The sequence below is a fragment of the Engystomops pustulosus genome, chromosome 6, assembly GCF_040894005.1.
Source record: "Engystomops pustulosus chromosome 6, aEngPut4.maternal, whole genome shotgun sequence".
NCBI classification, from domain to species: domain Eukaryota; kingdom Metazoa; phylum Chordata; class Amphibia; order Anura; family Leptodactylidae; genus Engystomops; species Engystomops pustulosus.
In genome coordinates, this window is record NC_092416.1 from 179293581 (window position 1) to 179312874 (window position 19294).

Consider the following 19294-nt stretch of genomic DNA (forward strand, 5'->3'; position numbering starts at 1 on the left):
GGATATGTATTTGTTCAGATGTGATTTGGGGTCTGTACTGGGGTTTGTATTATTATTACTATTAGCTCATAGGGTTTTTCTGAGGCTTTCATTTTCGGGTTTGGGGTATGAATAAGTCATAGGTGTCTGTTCTGGGGTCCTTCAGGTCCTTCAGGTATCAGGTCCTTCCCACTTTTCCTCAATTGACCCGCCTCTTCTCCCAGGATCCTCTGGGACTGGCAAATTTGCATCTTCTGGTGTCACAGCGTTGAATATCCCATATCCCCGTTACCTATAAGTTGCCCGATAATAAATGAAGAAACTATAGAAACGTTATAGAATGAGGGTTGTCATATATTATAGGTTCCTGGTGTAAATCCTGAAGAAGATCTCTCCATAATGTATAACTCCCCCCCTCCGGGGACTATATATACTGATGGGGGAGGCCAGGGGTCTGTGCTCGCTTCGGCAGCACATATACTAAAATTGGAACGATACAGAGAAGATTAGCATGGCCCCTGCGCAAGGATGACACGCAAATTCGTGAAGCGTTCCATATTTTGCACCAATTTCTCGTGTCTGCGCCGTCCTTCATACAGTTTTTTTCATTATTAAGGTAATAAATCGCTAAGTTTTTGCTATAGACACCATTTTGTACAATAATACATTATTTACCTCAAGATTTTACCTCAGAAAGTAGGTTTTTACACGTCATGTGAGCGAGACTGTAACATATTTTGCACCAATTTCTCATGTCGGCACCGTGCTTCATACAGTTTTTTCATTATTTAGGTAATAAATCGTTACGGTTTTGCGATAGACACCATTTTGTACAATAATACATTATTTACCTCATGATTTTACCTCAGAAAGTAAGTTTTTACATGTCATGTGAGCGACCCTGTATCATGTACACAAACTGCGCGCCACATCTGCCCCTGGCTTTTCCCCAAAATTGTATTTCAAACTCATCCGCCTAAATGTGAGGTCTTGGGGTGCGTTTGTGTGAGGTTTGCGCCACAGATTTGTTGATGGGAAATTCATTGTTGATATTTTAACCCTTTCTCTGCACTCTTTTTCCACGTTAATGCCAGTTTTCCCACCAAAACAGCGGATTTAAAGAAAGAGCGCAAATCTGACGTGGTTTTTTAATAAAAATATTCCGCCATTATCATCAAACCTAAATAACATTTTAAAAAGTTCTCTAGGTCAATACACTTTACAGCCACACCAAATCAAAAGGGATTTTTTTCTTAGGCTACATTCAGATGGCCGCTGCCCGCCTGTTGGGTGCCGTGAGCCCATTGTGATGTATGGGGGACGTATATCGCCCATATATACGTCGGCCGTATATACGCCCCCCATACATTCGTGTGAATATAGCCTTAGTTTGAGGTCTTATTTTTTGCTAAAAGACCTGCACATTTTATTTGTACACACTTGGGGATCATAAAGTTTTTTGATCCTGATTAAGATAATTTTTTGTGTGGTGATGGATAATTAACCCCATAACGACCTAGCCCTGTTTTGTTTTTTCATTTCTATTTTTCACTCCTCACCTTCAAAAATCTATAACTTTTTTTATTTTTCCATGTAAAGACCTGCGTGACGGCTTGTTTTCTGCATAACAAATTACACTTCATAGTAATGGTATTGAATATTCCATGCCATGTACTGGGAAGCGGGAAAAAAATTCCAAATGCAGTGAAATTGGTAAATAAAAACCCACATTTACACCATTTTCTTGTGGGCTTGGATTTTACGGATTTCACTGTGCGCCCCAAATAACATGTCTACTTTATTCTTTGGGTCAGTACGATAACAGGGATTACAAATTTGTATAGGTTTTATAATGTTTTCATACATTTACAAAAATTAAAACCTCCTGTACAAAAAAAAAAAAGTATTTTTGCATCTGGCGCTAATAACTTTTTCATATTTCTGTGTATGGACCTGTGGGTGGTGTCATTTTTTTGCGACTTTTGATGACATTTTCAATGCTACCATGACAGCCTTTTGATCACTTTTTAAAGAATTTTTAATATTTTTTGAAATGGCAAAAAAGTGCCATTTTCGACTCTGGCCGCAATTTTTTGTTATGGGGTTAAACGCAGTGAGAACCCGTTATTTTATTTTGATAGATCGGGCATTTTCTGACACAGCAATACCTAATGTATTTATGATTTTTACTGATTATTTATATCAGCTCTAGGGAAAGGGGGGTGATTAGAACTTTTAGGTTTTTTTATTATCATTTTTTTTTTTTTTACTTTTTTTTTCAGACTCCCTAGGGTACTTTAACAAGAGGTTGTCTGATCTATCCCATCATGTTCTGCCATACTACAGTATGGCAGTATATCGGGATTTTCCTCCTCATTCATTACTATGTGCTGAGGGCACATTGTAATGAAAGGGTTAAAACAAGACAGACTCAGCATGGCGACAGATCGCCGCTCCTCGATGACGTCATGGGGAGAAACAATCCTCGGCAAGATGGCGGCTCCCATTTGCTGCCATTTTTTTGAAGCCGCCCGAAGCTTTGCCAGCACCGACCGTGGGTGTTACCGATAAGTCTTTGCTGCAATATGCAACAAAGACTTACTGGCTATGGAGAGGGCTCAGCCTGTGAGGCCGGCATGTGGCATACTATTACGGCATGTGACATACTATTCCGTCACATGTCGGTAAAGGGTTAAAAATGTAAATTTGGGCATCTTTTTTTTTCCCGTTTTTTGCCATACGGGATCAAAACTATTGTAGGTTTGTAGTCTGGGTTGGTACAAATTTGGAGGTACAAAATGTGTGTCGTTTTACTTTTTGTTTTTTGTTTTTTTTGGGGGGGTGGGCGTTTTTTGTGGGTTTTTTATTTGCTTTGTGAGACGGCACTGACTGAACTCTTATATAATGTACTATGCTGCTTAATATTATCTTTAACAGACACCCATCAAGACAGCTATCCTATAGGAAATCCTAGGGTCCTTCTGCGCGACTGCTGTGCGACACCATTGGCACGCCATGGTCGTTGCTGCAGGGAGGGGGGTGATGGGGTTAAACACCCGGGATATGATCCTGATCCCAGGTGTTAGTGGCAGGGTTTGGCTGTGAGAACACGGCCCGGTACCAGCAGAACCCGATGTCCTGCAATCTTCTTCTGATACATCTTTGTAAAAGTCATTCAACGGTCATGAAGGGGTTAAGGCTGCATTCACTTGGCATTAATTATCAATGTGTCTGGCATTCCCCATATTGTGAGAGGAATCCTCGCTGATTCTGCTCGGGATATAGGGCGAGTAACTTCATGTGGAAACTGGCAGACACAATGGCCTCCTATAGACTTCAAAGAGGGTGATGGAAAATCTGTAGCACAATCCTCAATGTGAACAGACCCTAAGCATTTGTACCTCTCCAGTCAGTCCGTATAGACTTTGGATTAAAGCTTTTTCCTCATCAATGCTGTAAAATATGGAACGCTTCACGAATTTGCGTGTCATCCTTGCGCAGGGGCCATGCTAATCTTCTCTGTATCGTTCCAATTTTAGTATATGTGCTGCCGAAGCGAGCACAGACCCCCTGGCCTCCCCCATCAGTATATATAGTCCCCGGAGGGGGGGAGTTATACATTATGGAGAGGTCACTCTATATACATTACACCCATCATCTTCATTGGATCATAACTCTCATTCTCCACAACTGTCTAGAGTTTTCCTTCTTAAAAAAATATAAAAGTGCAAATAAAACGACACAAACGTATTAAACAGAATATGCAAAATAGATAAATAGCCCCAGAGGATGCTGGGAGCATCGGTCTTTGTCTTGTAAAAAGGGCGGGAAAAAGGTAAAAACAAAGGGAAACCCCAAACATTCCCTTGTTTCCCTTTGTTGGGTCTGTGGTTTCCAGGGTCCGGTCTGAATACTGTATTATCTCATCCGGGGGCTGCAGTTATTTCGGACTCTGAGACTCTGACGGGTCTTGTTATCTGTAGTTTGGGGTCTATATTCTGCTGTTTATTTAGAGGGTCTGGTCTAGGATATGTATTTGTTCAGATGTGATTTGGGGTCTGTACTGGGGTTTGTATTATTATTACTACTAGCTCATAGGGTTTTTCTGAGGCTTTCATTTTCGGGTTTGGGGTATGAATAAGTCATAGGTGTCTGTTCTGGGGTCCTTCAGGTCCTTCAGGTATCAGGTCCTTCCCACTTTTCCTCAGTTGACCCGCCTCTTCTCCCAGGATCCTCTGGGACTGGCAAATTTGCATCTTCTGGTGTCACAGCGTTGAATATCCCATATCCCCGTTACCTATAAGTTGCCCGATAATAAATGAAGAAACTATAGAAACGTTATAGAATGAGGGTTGTCATATATTATAGGTTCCTGGTGTAAATCCTGAAGAAGATCTCTCCATAATGTATAACTCCCCCCCTCCGGGGACTATATATACTGATGGGGGAGGCCAGGGGTCTGTGCTCGCTTCGGCAGCACATATACTAAAATTGGAACGATACAGAGAAGATTAGCATGGCCCCTGCGCAAGGATGACACGCAAATTCGTGAAGCGTTCCATATTTTGCACCAATTTCTCGTGTCTGCGCCGTCCTTCATACAGTTTTTTTCATTATTAAGGTAATAAATCGCTAAGTTTTTGCTATAGACACCATTTTGTACAATAATACATTATTTACCTCAAGATTTTACCTCAGAAAGTAGGTTTTTACACATCATGTGAGCGAGACTGTAACATATTTTGCACCAATTTCTCATGTCGGCACCGTGCTTCATACAGTTTTTTCATTATTTAGGTAATAAATCGTTACGGTTTTGCGATAGACACCATTTTGTACAATAATACATTATTTACCTCATGATTTTACCTCAGAAAGTAAGTTTTTACATGTCATGTGAGCGACCCTGTATCATGTACACAAACTGCGCGCCACATCTGCCCCTGGCTTTTCCCCAAAATTGTATTTCAAACTCATCCGCCTAAATGTGAGGTCTTGGGGTGCGTTTGTGTGAGGTTTGCGCCACAGATTTGTTGATGGGAAATTCATTGTTGATATTTTAACCCTTTCTCTGCACTCTTTTTCCACGTTAATGCCAGTTTTCCCACCAAAACAGCGGATTTAAAGAAAGAGCGCAAATCTGACGTGGTTTTTTAATAAAAATATTCCGCCATTATCATCAAACCTAAATAACATTTTAAAAAGTTCTCTAGGTCAATACACTTTACAGCCACACCAAATCAAAAGGGATTTTTTTCTTAGGCTACATTCAGATGGCCGCTGCCCGCCTGTTGGGTGCCGTGAGCCTATTGTGATGTATGGGGGACGTATATCGCCCATATATACGTCGGCCGTATATACGCCCCCCATACATTCGTGTGAATATAGCCTTAGTTTGAGGTCTTATTTTTTGCTAAAAGACCTGCACATTTTATTTGTACACACTTGGGGATCATAAAGTTTTTTGATCCTGATTAAGATAATTTTTTGTGTGGTGATGGATAATTAACCCCATAACGACCTAGCCCTGTTTTGTTTTTTCATTTCTATTTTTCACTCCTCACCTTCAAAAATCTATAACTTTTTTTATTTTTCCATGTAAAGACCTGCGTGACGGCTTGTTTTCTGCATAACAAATTACACTTCATAGTAATGGTATTGAATATTCCATGCCATGTACTGGGAAGCGGGAAAAAAATTCCAAATGCAGTGAAATTGGTAAATAAAAACCCACATTTACACCATTTTCTTGTGGGCTTGGATTTTACGGATTTCACTGTGCGCCCCAAATAACATGTCTACTTTATTCTTTGGGTCAGTACGATAACAGGGATTACAAATTTGTATAGGTTTTATAATGTTTTCATACATTTACAAAAATTAAAACCTCCTGTACAAAAAAAAAAAAGTATTTTTGCATCTGGCGCTAATAACTTTTTCATATTTCTGTGTATGGACCTGTGGGTGGTGTCATTTTTTTGCGACTTTTGATGACATTTTCAATGCTACCATGACAGCCTTTTGATCACTTTTTAAAGAATTTTTAATATTTTTTGAAATGGCAAAAAAGTGCCATTTTCGACTCTGGCCGCAATTTTTTGTTATGGGGTTAAACGCAGTGAGAACCCGTTATTTTATTTTGATAGATCGGGCATTTTCTGACACAGCAATACCTAATGTATTTATGATTTTTACTGATTATTTATATCAGCTCTAGGGAAAGGGGGGTGATTAGAACTTTTAGGTTTTTTTATTATCATTTTTTTTTTTTTACTTTTTTTTTCAGACTCCCTAGGGTACTTTAACAAGAGGTTGTCTGATCTATCCCATCATGTTCTGCCATACTACAGTATGGCAGTATATCGGGATTTTCCTCCTCATTCATTACTATGTGCTGAGGGCACATTGTAATGAAAGGGTTAAAACAAGACAGACTCAGCATGGCGACAGATCGCCGCTCCTCGATGACGTCATGGGGAGAAACAATCCTCGGCAAGATGGCGGCTCCCATTTGCTGCCATTTTTTTGAAGCCGCCCGAAGCTTTGCCAGCACCGACCGTGGGTGTTACCGATAAGTCTTTGCTGCAATATGCAACAAAGACTTACTGGCTATGGAGAGGGCTCAGCCTGTGAGGCCGGCATGTGGCATACTATTACGGCATGTGACATACTATTCCGTCACATGTCGGTAAAGAGTTAAAAATGTAAATTTGGGCATCTTTCTTTTCCCCGTTTTTTGCCATACGGGATCAAAACTATTGTAGGTTTGTAGTCTGGGTTGGTACAAATTTGGAGGTACAAAATGTGTGTGGTTTTACTTTTTGTTTTTTGTTTTTTTGGGGGGGGGGGCGTTTTTTGTGGGGTTTTTTATTTGCTTTGTGAGAGGGCACTGACTGAACTCTTATATAATGTACTATGCTGCTTAATATTATCTTTAACAGACACCCATCAAGACAGCTATCCTATAGGAAATCCTAGGGTCCTTCTGCGCGACTGCTGCGCGACACCATTGGCACGCCATGGTCGTTGCTGCAGGGAGGGGGGTGATGGGGTTAAACACCCGGGAAATGATCCTGATCCCAGGTGTTAGTGGCAGGGTTTGGCTGTGAGAACACGGCCCGGTACCAGCAGAACCCGATGTCCTGCAATCTTCTTCTGATACATCTTTGTAAAAGTCATCACGGCGGTCATGAAGGGGTTAAGGCTGCATTCACTTGGCATTAATTATCAATGTGTCTGGCATTCCCCATATTGTGAGAGGAATCCTCGCTGATTCTGCTCGGGATATAGGGCGAGTAACTTCATGTGGAAACTGGCAGACACAATGGCCTCCTATAGACTTCAAAGAGGGTGATGGAAAATCTGTAGCACAATCCTCAATGTGAACAGACCCTAAGCATTTGTACATCTCCAGTCAGTCCGTATAGACTTTGGATTAAAGCTTTTTCCTCATCAATGCTGTAAAATATGGAACGCTTCACGAATTTGCGTGTCATCCTTGCGCAGGGGCCATGCTAATCTTCTCTGTATCGTTCCAATTTTAGTATATGTGCTGCCGAAGCGAGCACAGACCCCTGGCCTCCCCCATCAGTATATATAGTCCCCGGAGGGGGGGAGTTATACATTATGGAGAGGTCACTCTATATACATTACACCCATCATCTTCATTGGATCATAACTCTCATTCTCCACAACTGTCTAGAGTTTTCCTTCTTAAAAAAATATAAAAGTGCAAATAAAACGACACAAACGTATTAAACAGAATATGCAAAATAGATAAATAGCCCCAGAGGATGCTGGGAGCACCGGTCTTTGTCTTGTAAAAAGGGCGGGAAAAAGGTAAAAACAAAGGGAAACCCCAAACATTCCCTTGTTTCCCTTTGTTGGGTCTGTGGTTTCCAGGGTCCGGTCTGAATACTGTATTATCTCATCCGGGGGCTGCAGTTATTTCGGACTCTGAGACTCTGACGGGTCTTGTTATCTGTAGTTTGGGGTCTATATTCTGCTGTTTATTTAGAGGGTCTGGTCTAGGATATGTATTTGTTCAGATGTGATTTGGGGTCTGTACTGGGGTTTGTATTATTATTACTATTAGCTCATAGGGTTTTTCTGAGGCTTTCATTTTCGGGTTTGGGGTATGAATAAGTCATAGGTGTCTGTTCTGGGGTCCTTCAGGTCCTTCAGGTATCAGGTCCTTCCCACTTTTCCTCAATTGACCCGCCTCTTCTCCCAGGATCCTCTGGGACTGGCAAATTTGCATCTTCTGGTGTCACAGCGTTGAATATCCCATATCCCCGTTACCTATAAGTTGCCCGATAATAAATGAAGAAACTATAGAAACGTTATAGAATGAGGGTTGTCATATATTATAGGTTCCTGGTGTAAATCCTGAAGAAGATCTCTCCATAATGTATAACTCCCCCCCTCCGGGGACTATATATACTGATGGGGGAGGCCAGGGGTCTGTGCTCGCTTCGGCAGCACATATACTAAAATTGGAACGATACAGAGAAGATTAGCATGGCCCCTGCGCAAGGATGACACGCAAATTCGTGAAGCGTTCCATATTTTGCACCAATTTCTCGTGTCTGCGCCGTCCTTCATACAGTTTTTTTCATTATTAAGGTAATAAATCGCTAAGTTTTTGCTATAGACACCATTTTGTACAATAATACATTATTTACCTCAAGATTTTACCTCAGAAAGTAGGTTTTTACACGTCATGTGAGCGAGACTGTAACATATTTTGCACCAATTTCTCATGTCGGCACCGTGCTTCATACAGTTTTTTCATTATTTAGGTAATAAATCGTTACGGTTTTGCGATAGACACCATTTTGTACAATAATACATTATTTACCTCATGATTTTACCTCAGAAAGTAAGTTTTTACATGTCATGTGAGCGACCCTGTATCATGTACACAAACTGCGCGCCACATCTGCCCCTGGCTTTTCCCCAAAATTGTATTTCAAACTCATCCGCCTAAATGTGAGGTCTTGGGGTGCGTTTGTGTGAGGTTTGCGCCACAGATTTGTTGATGGGAAATTCATTGTTGATATTTTAACCCTTTCTCTGCACTCTTTTTCCACGTTAATGCCAGTTTTCCCACCAAAACAGCGGATTTAAAGAAAGAGCGCAAATCTGACGTGGTTTTTTAATAAAAATATTCCGCCATTATCATCAAACCTAAATAACATTTTAAAAAGTTCTCTAGGTCAATACACTTTACAGCCACACCAAATCAAAAGGGATTTTTTTCTTAGGCTACATTCAGATGGCCGCTGCCCGCCTGTTGGGTGCCGTGAGCCCATTGTGATGTATGGGGGACGTATATCGCCCATATATACGTCGGCCGTATATACGCCCCCCATACATTCGTGTGAATATAGCCTTAGTTTGAGGTCTTATTTTTTGCTAAAAGACCTGCACATTTTATTTGTACACACTTGGGGATCATAAAGTTTTTTGATCCTGATTAAGATAATTTTTTGTGTGGTGATGGATAATTAACCCCATAACGACCTAGCCCTGTTTTGTTTTTTCATTTCTATTTTTCACTCCTCACCTTCAAAAATCTATAACTTTTTTTATTTTTCCATGTAAAGACCTGCGTGACGGCTTGTTTTCTGCATAACAAATTACACTTCATAGTAATGGTATTGAATATTCCATGCCATGTACTGGGAAGCGGGAAAAAAATTCCAAATGCAGTGAAATTGGTAAATAAAAACCCACATTTACACCATTTTCTTGTGGGCTTGGATTTTACGGATTTCACTGTGCGCCCCAAATAACATGTCTACTTTATTCTTTGGGTCAGTACGATAACAGGGATTACAAATTTGTATAGGTTTTATAATGTTTTCATACATTTACAAAAATTAAAACCTCCTGTACAAAAAAAAAAAAGTATTTTTGCATCTGGCGCTAATAACTTTTTCATATTTCTGTGTATGGACCTGTGGGTGGTGTCATTTTTTTGCGACTTTTGATGACATTTTCAATGCTACCATGACAGCCTTTTGATCACTTTTTAAAGAATTTTTAATATTTTTTGAAATGGCAAAAAAGTGCCATTTTCGACTCTGGCCGCAATTTTTTGTTATGGGGTTAAACGCAGTGAGAACCCGTTATTTTATTTTGATAGATCGGGCATTTTCTGACACAGCAATACCTAATGTATTTATGATTTTTACTGATTATTTATATCAGCTCTAGGGAAAGGGGGGTGATTAGAACTTTTAGGTTTTTTTATTATCATTTTTTTTTTTTTACTTTTTTTTTCAGACTCCCTAGGGTACTTTAACAAGAGGTTGTCTGATCTATCCCATCATGTTCTGCCATACTACAGTATGGCAGTATATCGGGATTTTCCTCCTCATTCATTACTATGTGCTGAGGGCACATTGTAATGAAAGGGTTAAAACAAGACAGACTCAGCATGGCGACAGATCGCCGCTCCTCGATGACGTCATGGGGAGAAACAATCCTCGGCAAGATGGCGGCTCCCATTTGCTGCCATTTTTTTGAAGCCGCCCGAAGCTTTGCCAGCACCGACCGTGGGTGTTACCGATAAGTCTTTGCTGCAATATGCAACAAAGACTTACTGGCTATGGAGAGGGCTCAGCCTGTGAGGCCGGCATGTGGCATACTATTACGGCATGTGACATACTATTCCGTCACATGTCGGTAAAGGGTTAAAAATGTAAATTTGGGCATCTTTTTTTTTCCCGTTTTTTGCCATACGGGATCAAAACTATTGTAGGTTTGTAGTCTGGGTTGGTACAAATTTGGAGGTACAAAATGTGTGTCGTTTTACTTTTTGTTTTTTGTTTTTTTTGGGGGGGTGGGCGTTTTTTGTGGGTTTTTTATTTGCTTTGTGAGACGGCACTGACTGAACTCTTATATAATGTACTATGCTGCTTAATATTATCTTTAACAGACACCCATCAAGACAGCTATCCTATAGGAAATCCTAGGGTCCTTCTGCGCGACTGCTGTGCGACACCATTGGCACGCCATGGTCGTTGCTGCAGGGAGGGGGGTGATGGGGTTAAACACCCGGGATATGATCCTGATCCCAGGTGTTAGTGGCAGGGTTTGGCTGTGAGAACACGGCCCGGTACCAGCAGAACCCGATGTCCTGCAATCTTCTTCTGATACATCTTTGTAAAAGTCATTCAACGGTCATGAAGGGGTTAAGGCTGCATTCACTTGGCATTAATTATCAATGTGTCTGGCATTCCCCATATTGTGAGAGGAATCCTCGCTGATTCTGCTCGGGATATAGGGCGAGTAACTTCATGTGGAAACTGGCAGACACAATGGCCTCCTATAGACTTCAAAGAGGGTGATGGAAAATCTGTAGCACAATCCTCAATGTGAACAGACCCTAAGCATTTGTACCTCTCCAGTCAGTCCGTATAGACTTTGGATTAAAGCTTTTTCCTCATCAATGCTGTAAAATATGGAACGCTTCACGAATTTGCGTGTCATCCTTGCGCAGGGGCCATGCTAATCTTCTCTGTATCGTTCCAATTTTAGTATATGTGCTGCCGAAGCGAGCACAGACCCCCTGGCCTCCCCCATCAGTATATATAGTCCCCGGAGGGGGGGAGTTATACATTATGGAGAGGTCACTCTATATACATTACACCCATCATCTTCATTGGATCATAACTCTCATTCTCCACAACTGTCTAGAGTTTTCCTTCTTAAAAAAATATAAAAGTGCAAATAAAACGACACAAACGTATTAAACAGAATATGCAAAATAGATAAATAGCCCCAGAGGATGCTGGGAGCATCGGTCTTTGTCTTGTAAAAAGGGCGGGAAAAAGGTAAAAACAAAGGGAAACCCCAAACATTCCCTTGTTTCCCTTTGTTGGGTCTGTGGTTTCCAGGGTCCGGTCTGAATACTGTATTATCTCATCCGGGGGCTGCAGTTATTTCGGACTCTGAGACTCTGACGGGTCTTGTTATCTGTAGTTTGGGGTCTATATTCTGCTGTTTATTTAGAGGGTCTGGTCTAGGATATGTATTTGTTCAGATGTGATTTGGGGTCTGTACTGGGGTTTGTATTATTATTACTACTAGCTCATAGGGTTTTTCTGAGGCTTTCATTTTCGGGTTTGGGGTATGAATAAGTCATAGGTGTCTGTTCTGGGGTCCTTCAGGTCCTTCAGGTATCAGGTCCTTCCCACTTTTCCTCAGTTGACCCGCCTCTTCTCCCAGGATCCTCTGGGACTGGCAAATTTGCATCTTCTGGTGTCACAGCGTTGAATATCCCATATCCCCGTTACCTATAAGTTGCCCGATAATAAATGAAGAAACTATAGAAACGTTATAGAATGAGGGTTGTCATATATTATAGGTTCCTGGTGTAAATCCTGAAGAAGATCTCTCCATAATGTATAACTCCCCCCCTCCGGGGACTATATATACTGATGGGGGAGGCCAGGGGTCTGTGCTCGCTTCGGCAGCACATATACTAAAATTGGAACGATACAGAGAAGATTAGCATGGCCCCTGCGCAAGGATGACACGCAAATTCGTGAAGCGTTCCATATTTTGCACCAATTTCTCGTGTCTGCGCCGTCCTTCATACAGTTTTTTTCATTATTAAGGTAATAAATCGCTAAGTTTTTGCTATAGACACCATTTTGTACAATAATACATTATTTACCTCAAGATTTTACCTCAGAAAGTAGGTTTTTACACATCATGTGAGCGAGACTGTAACATATTTTGCACCAATTTCTCATGTCGGCACCGTGCTTCATACAGTTTTTTCATTATTTAGGTAATAAATCGTTACGGTTTTGCGATAGACACCATTTTGTACAATAATACATTATTTACCTCATGATTTTACCTCAGAAAGTAAGTTTTTACATGTCATGTGAGCGACCCTGTATCATGTACACAAACTGCGCGCCACATCTGCCCCTGGCTTTTCCCCAAAATTGTATTTCAAACTCATCCGCCTAAATGTGAGGTCTTGGGGTGCGTTTGTGTGAGGTTTGCGCCACAGATTTGTTGATGGGAAATTCATTGTTGATATTTTAACCCTTTCTCTGCACTCTTTTTCCACGTTAATGCCAGTTTTCCCACCAAAACAGCGGATTTAAAGAAAGAGCGCAAATCTGACGTGGTTTTTTAATAAAAATATTCCGCCATTATCATCAAACCTAAATAACATTTTAAAAAGTTCTCTAGGTCAATACACTTTACAGCCACACCAAATCAAAAGGGATTTTTTTCTTAGGCTACATTCAGATGGCCGCTGCCCGCCTGTTGGGTGCCGTGAGCCCATTGTGATGTATGGGGGACGTATATCGCCCATATATACGTCGGCCGTATATACGCCCCCCATACATTCGTGTGAATATAGCCTTAGTTTGAGGTCTTATTTTTTGCTAAAAGACCTGCACATTTTATTTGTACACACTTGGGGATCATAAAGTTTTTTGATCCTGATTAAGATAATTTTTTGTGTGGTGATGGATAATTAACCCCATAACGACCTAGCCCTGTTTTGTTTTTTCATTTCTATTTTTCACTCCTCACCTTCAAAAATCTATAACTTTTTTTATTTTTCCATGTAAAGACCTGCGTGACGGCTTGTTTTCTGCATAACAAATTACACTTCATAGTAATGGTATTGAATATTCCATGCCATGTACTGGGAAGCGGGAAAAAAATTCCAAATGCAGTGAAATTGGTAAATAAAAACCCACATTTACACCATTTTCTTGTGGGCTTGGATTTTACGGATTTCACTGTGCGCCCCAAATAACATGTCTACTTTATTCTTTGGGTCAGTACGATAACAGGGATTACAAATTTGTATAGGTTTTATAATGTTTTCATACATTTACAAAAATTAAAACCTCCTGTACAAAAAAAAAAAAGTATTTTTGCATCTGGCGCTAATAACTTTTTCATATTTCTGTGTATGGACCTGTGGGTGGTGTCATTTTTTTGCGACTTTTGATGACATTTTCAATGCTACCATGACAGCCTTTTGATCACTTTTTAAAGAATTTTTAATATTTTTTGAAATGGCAAAAAAGTGCCATTTTCGACTCTGGCCGCAATTTTTTGTTATGGGGTTAAACGCAGTGAGAACCCGTTATTTTATTTTGATAGATCGGGCATTTTCTGACACAGCAATACCTAATGTATTTATGATTTTTACTGATTATTTATATCAGCTCTAGGGAAAGGGGGGTGATTAGAACTTTTAGGTTTTTTTATTATCATTTTTTTTTTTTTACTTTTTTTTTCAGACTCCCTAGGGTACTTTAACAAGAGGTTGTCTGATCTATCCCATCATGTTCTGCCATACTACAGTATGGCAGTATATCGGGATTTTCCTCCTCATTCATTACTATGTGCTGAGGGCACATTGTAATGAAAGGGTTAAAACAAGACAGACTCAGCATGGCGACAGATCGCCGCTCCTCGATGACGTCATGGGGAGAAACAATCCTCGGCAAGATGGCGGCTCCCATTTGCTGCCATTTTTTTGAAGCCGCCCGAAGCTTTGCCAGCACCGACCGTGGGTGTTACCGATAAGTCTTTGCTGCAATATGCAACAAAGACTTACTGGCTATGGAGAGGGCTCAGCCTGTGAGGCCGGCATGTGGCATACTATTACGGCATGTGACATACTATTCCGTCACATGTCGGTAAAGAGTTAAAAATGTAAATTTGGGCATCTTTTTTTTCCCCGTTTTTTGCCATACGGGATCAAAACTATTGTAGGTTTGTAGTCTGGGTTGGTACAAATTTGGAGGTACAAAATGTGTGTGGTTTTACTTTTTGCTTTTTGTTTTTTTGGGGGGGGTGGGCGTTTTTTGTGGGTTTTTTTATTTGCTTTGTGAGAGGGCACTGACTGAACTCTTATATAATGTACTATGCTGCTTAATATTATCTTTAACAGACACCCATCAAGACAGCTATCCTATAGGAAATCCTAGGGTCCTTCTGCGCGACTGCTGCGCGACACCATTGGCACGCCATGGTCGTTGCTGCAGGGAGGGGGGTGATGGGGTTAAACACCCGGGAAATGATCCTGATCCCAGGTGTTAGTGGCAGGGTTTGGCTGTGAGAACACGGCCCGGTACCAGCAGAACCCGATGTCCTGCAATCTTCTTCTGATACATCTTTGTAAAAGTCATTACGGCGGTCATGAAGGGGTTAAGGCTGCATTCACTTGGCATTAATTATCAATGTGTCTGGCATTCCCCATATTGTGAGAGGAATCCTCGCTGATTCTGCTCGGGATATAGGGCGAGTAACTTCATGTGGAAACTGGCAGACACAATGGCCTCCTATAGACTTCAAAGAGGGTGATGGAAAATCTGTAGCACAATCCTCAATGTGAACAGACCCTAAGCATTTGTACATCTCCAGTCAGTCCGTATAGACTTTGGATTAAAGCTTTTTCCTCATCAATGCTGTAAAATATGGAACGCTTCACGAATTTGCGTGTCATCCTTGCGCAGGGGCCATGCTAATCTTCTCTGTATCGTTCCAATTTTAGTATATGTGCTGCCGAAGCGAGCACAGACCCCTGGCCTCCCCCATCAGTATATATAGTCCCCGGAGGGGGGGAGTTATACATTATGGAGAGGTCACTCTATATACATTACACCCATCATCTTCATTGAATCATAACTCTCATTCTCCACAACTGTCTAGAGTTTTCCTTCTTAAAAAAATATAAAAGTGCAAATAAAACGACACAAACGTATTAAACAGAATATGCAAAATAGATAAATAGCCCCAGAGGATGCTGGGAGCACCGGTCTTTGTCTTGTAAAAAGGGCGGGAAAAAGGTAAAAACAAAGGGAAACCCCAAACATTCCCTTGTTTCCCTTTGTTGGGTCTGTGGTTTCCAGGGTCCGGTCTGAATACTGTATTATCTCATCCGGGGGCTGCAGTTATTTCGGACTCTGAGACTCTGACGGGTCTTGTTATCTGTAGTTTGGGGTCTATATTCTGCTGTTTATTTAGAGGGTCTGGTCTAGGATATGTATTTGTTCAGATGTGATTTGGGGTCTGTACTGGGGTTTGTATTATTATTACTACTAGCTCATAGGGTTTTTCTGAGGCTTTCATTTTCGGGTTTGGGGTATGAATAAGTCATAGGTGTCTGTTCTGGGGTCCTTCAGGTCCTTCAGGTATCAGGTCCTTCCCACTTTTCCTCAATTGACCCGCCTCTTCTCCCAGGATCCTCTGGGACTGGCAAATTTGCATCTTCTGGTGTCACAGCGTTGAATATCCCATATCCCCGTTACCTATAAGTTGCCCGATAATAAATGAAGAAACTATAGAAACGTTATAGAATGAGGGTTGTCATATATTATAGGTTCCTGGTGTAAATCCTGAAGAAGATCTCTCCATAATGTATAACTCCCCCCCTCCGGGGACTATATATACTGATGGGGGAGGCCAGGGGTCTGTGCTCGCTTCGGCAGCACATATACTAAAATTGGAACGATACAGAGAAGATTAGCATGGCCCCTGCGCAAGGATGACACGCAAATTCGTGAAGCGTTCCATATTTTGCACCAATTTCTCGTGTCTGCGCCGTCCTTCATACAGTTTTTTTCATTATTAAGGTAATAAATCGCTAAGTTTTTGCTATAGACACCATTTTGTACAATAATACATTATTTACCTCAAGATTTTACCTCAGAAAGTAGGTTTTTACACATCATGTGAGCGAGACTGTAACATATTTTGCACCAATTTCTCATGTCGGCACCGTGCTTCATACAGTTTTTTCATTATTTAGGTAATAAATCGTTACGGTTTTGCGATAGACACCATTTTGTACAATAATACATTATTTACCTCATGATTTTACCTCAGAAAGTAAGTTTTTACATGTCATGTGAGCGACCCTGTATCATGTACACAAACTGCGCGCCACATCTGCCCCTGGCTTTTCCCCAAAATTGTATTTCAAACTCATCCGCCTAAATGTGAGGTCTTGGGGTGCGTTTGTGTGAGGTTTGCGCCACAGATTTGTTGATGGGAAATTCATTGTTGATATTTTAACCCTTTCTCTGCACTCTTTTTCCACGTTAATGCCAGTTTTCCCACCAAAACAGCGGATTTAAAGAAAGAGCGCAAATCTGACGTGGTTTTTTAATAAAAATATTCCGCCATTATCATCAAACCTAAATAACATTTTAAAAAGTTCTCTAGGTCAATACACTTTACAGCCACACCAAATCAAAAGGGATTTTTTTCTTAGGCTACATTCAGATGGCCGCTGCCCGCCTGTTGGGTGCCGTGAGCCCATTGTGATGTATGGGGGACGTATATCGCCCATATATACGTCGGCCGTATATACGCCCCCCATACATTCGTGTGAATATAGCCTTAGTTTGAGGTCTTATTTTTTGCTAAAAGACCTGCACATTTTATTTGTACACACTTGGGGATCATAAAGTTTTTTGATCCTGATTAAGATAATTTTTTGTGTGGTGATGGATAATTAACCCCATAACGACCTAGCCCTGTTTTGTTTTTTCATTTCTATTTTTCACTCCTCACCTTCAAAAATCTATAACTTTTTTTATTTTTCCATGTAAAGACCTGCGTGACGGCTTGTTTTCTGCATAACAAATTACACTTCATAGTAATGGTATTGAATATTCCATGCCATGTACTGGGAAGCGGGAAAAAAATTCCAAATGCAGTGAAATTGGTAAATAAAAACCCACATTTACACCATTTTCTTGTGGGCTTGGATTTTACGGATTTCACTGTGCGCCCCAAATAACATGTCTACTTTATTCTTTGGGTCCGTACGATAACAGGGATTACAAATTTGTATAGGTTTTATAATGTTTTCATACATTTACAAAAATTAAAACCTCCTGTACAAAAAAAAAAAAGTATTTTTGCATCTGGCGCTAATAACTTTTTCATATTTCTGTGTATGGACCTGTGGGTGGTGTCATTTTTTTGCGACTTTTGATGACATTTTCAATGCTACCATGACAGCCTTTTGATCACTTTTTAAAGAATTTTTAATATTTTTTGAAATGGCAAAAAAGTGCCATTTTCGACTCTGGCCGCAATTTTTTGTTATGGGGTTAAACGCAGTGAGAACCCGTTATTTTATTTTGATAGATCGGGCATTTTCTGACACAGCAATACCTAATGTATTTATGATTTTTACTGATTATTTATATCAGCTCTAGGGAAAGGGGGGTGATTAGAACTTTTAGGTTTTTTTATTATCATTTTTTTTTTTTTACTTTTTTTTTCAGACTCCCTAGGGTACTTTAACAAGAGGTTGTCTGATCTATCCCATCATGTTCTGCCATACTACAGTATGGCAGTATATCGGGATTTTCCTCCTCATTCATTACTATGTGCTGAGGGCACATTGTAATGAAAGGGTTAAAACAAGACAGACTCAGCATGGCGACAGATCGCCGCTCCTCGATAACGTCATGGGGAGAAACAATCCTCGGCAAGATGGCGGCTCCCATTTGCTGCCATTTTTTTGAAGCCGCCCGAAGCTTTGCCAGCACCGACCGTGGGTGTTACCGATAAGTCTTTGCTGCAATATGCAACAAAGACTTACTGGCTATGGAGAGGGCTCAGCCTGTGAGGCCGGCATGTGGCATACTATTACGGCATGTGACATACTATTCCGTCACATGTCGGTAAAGAGTTAAAAATGTAAATTTGGGCATCTTTTTTTTCCCCGTTTTTTGCCATACGGGATCAAAACTATTGTAGGTTTGTAGTCTGGGTTGGTACAAATTTGGAGGTACAAAATGTGTGTGGTTTTACTTTTTGTTTTTTGTTTTTTTGGGGGGGGTGGGCGTTTTTTGTGGGTTTTTTTATTTGCTTTGTGAGAGGGCACTGACTGAACTCTTATATAATGTACTATGCTGCTTAATATTATCTTTAACAGACACCCATCAAGACAGCTATCCTATAGGAAATCCTAGGGTCCTTCTGCGCGACTGCTGCGCGACACCATTGGCACGCCATGGTCGTTGCTGCAGGGAGGGGGGTGATGGGGTTAAACACCCGGGAAATGATCCTGATCCCAGGTGTTAGTGGCAGGGTTTGGCTGTGAGAACACGGCCCGGTACCAGCAGAACCCGATGTCCTGCAATCTTCTTCTGATACATCTTTGTAAAAGTCATTACGGCGGTCATGAAGGGGTTAAGGCTGCATTCACTTGGCATTAATTATCAATGTGTCTGGCATTCCCCATATTGTGAGAGGAATCCTCGCTGATTCTGCTCGGGATATAGGGCGAGTAACT

General features: G+C 40.9%; 9 non-coding genes across 9 annotated transcripts; 5 read left to right on the top strand and 4 right to left on the bottom strand.

Annotated features, from left to right (window-relative positions):
• The first annotated feature begins 435 nt into the window (after positions 1-435).
• Positions 436-542, top strand: LOC140066514 (U6 spliceosomal RNA). Its single transcript, XR_011848355.1, has one exon. It is a non-coding gene; the product is annotated as a U6 spliceosomal RNA (small nuclear RNA).
• Positions 543-3435: 2893 nt separating this feature from the next.
• On the bottom strand, positions 3436-3542 carry LOC140066450 (U6 spliceosomal RNA). Its single transcript, XR_011848293.1, has one exon. It is a non-coding gene; the product is annotated as a U6 spliceosomal RNA (small nuclear RNA).
• Positions 3543-4440: 898 nt separating this feature from the next.
• Positions 4441-4547, top strand: LOC140066515 (U6 spliceosomal RNA). The gene has a single exon (XR_011848356.1). It is a non-coding gene; the product is annotated as a U6 spliceosomal RNA (small nuclear RNA).
• Positions 4548-7440: 2893 nt separating this feature from the next.
• LOC140066451 (U6 spliceosomal RNA) lies at positions 7441-7547 on the bottom strand. Its single transcript, XR_011848294.1, has one exon. It is a non-coding gene; the product is annotated as a U6 spliceosomal RNA (small nuclear RNA).
• An 897-nt stretch (positions 7548-8444) lies between these two features.
• Positions 8445-8551, top strand: LOC140066517 (U6 spliceosomal RNA). The gene has a single exon (XR_011848358.1). It is a non-coding gene; the product is annotated as a U6 spliceosomal RNA (small nuclear RNA).
• A 2892-nt stretch (positions 8552-11443) lies between these two features.
• LOC140066452 (U6 spliceosomal RNA) lies at positions 11444-11550 on the bottom strand. Its single transcript, XR_011848295.1, has one exon. It is a non-coding gene; the product is annotated as a U6 spliceosomal RNA (small nuclear RNA).
• Positions 11551-12448: 898 nt separating this feature from the next.
• On the top strand, positions 12449-12555 carry LOC140066518 (U6 spliceosomal RNA). The gene has a single exon (XR_011848359.1). It is a non-coding gene; the product is annotated as a U6 spliceosomal RNA (small nuclear RNA).
• Positions 12556-15449: 2894 nt separating this feature from the next.
• On the bottom strand, positions 15450-15556 carry LOC140066453 (U6 spliceosomal RNA). The gene has a single exon (XR_011848296.1). It is a non-coding gene; the product is annotated as a U6 spliceosomal RNA (small nuclear RNA).
• Positions 15557-16453: 897 nt separating this feature from the next.
• On the top strand, positions 16454-16560 carry LOC140066519 (U6 spliceosomal RNA). The gene has a single exon (XR_011848360.1). It is a non-coding gene; the product is annotated as a U6 spliceosomal RNA (small nuclear RNA).
• Positions 16561-19294: the final 2734 nt, after the last annotated feature.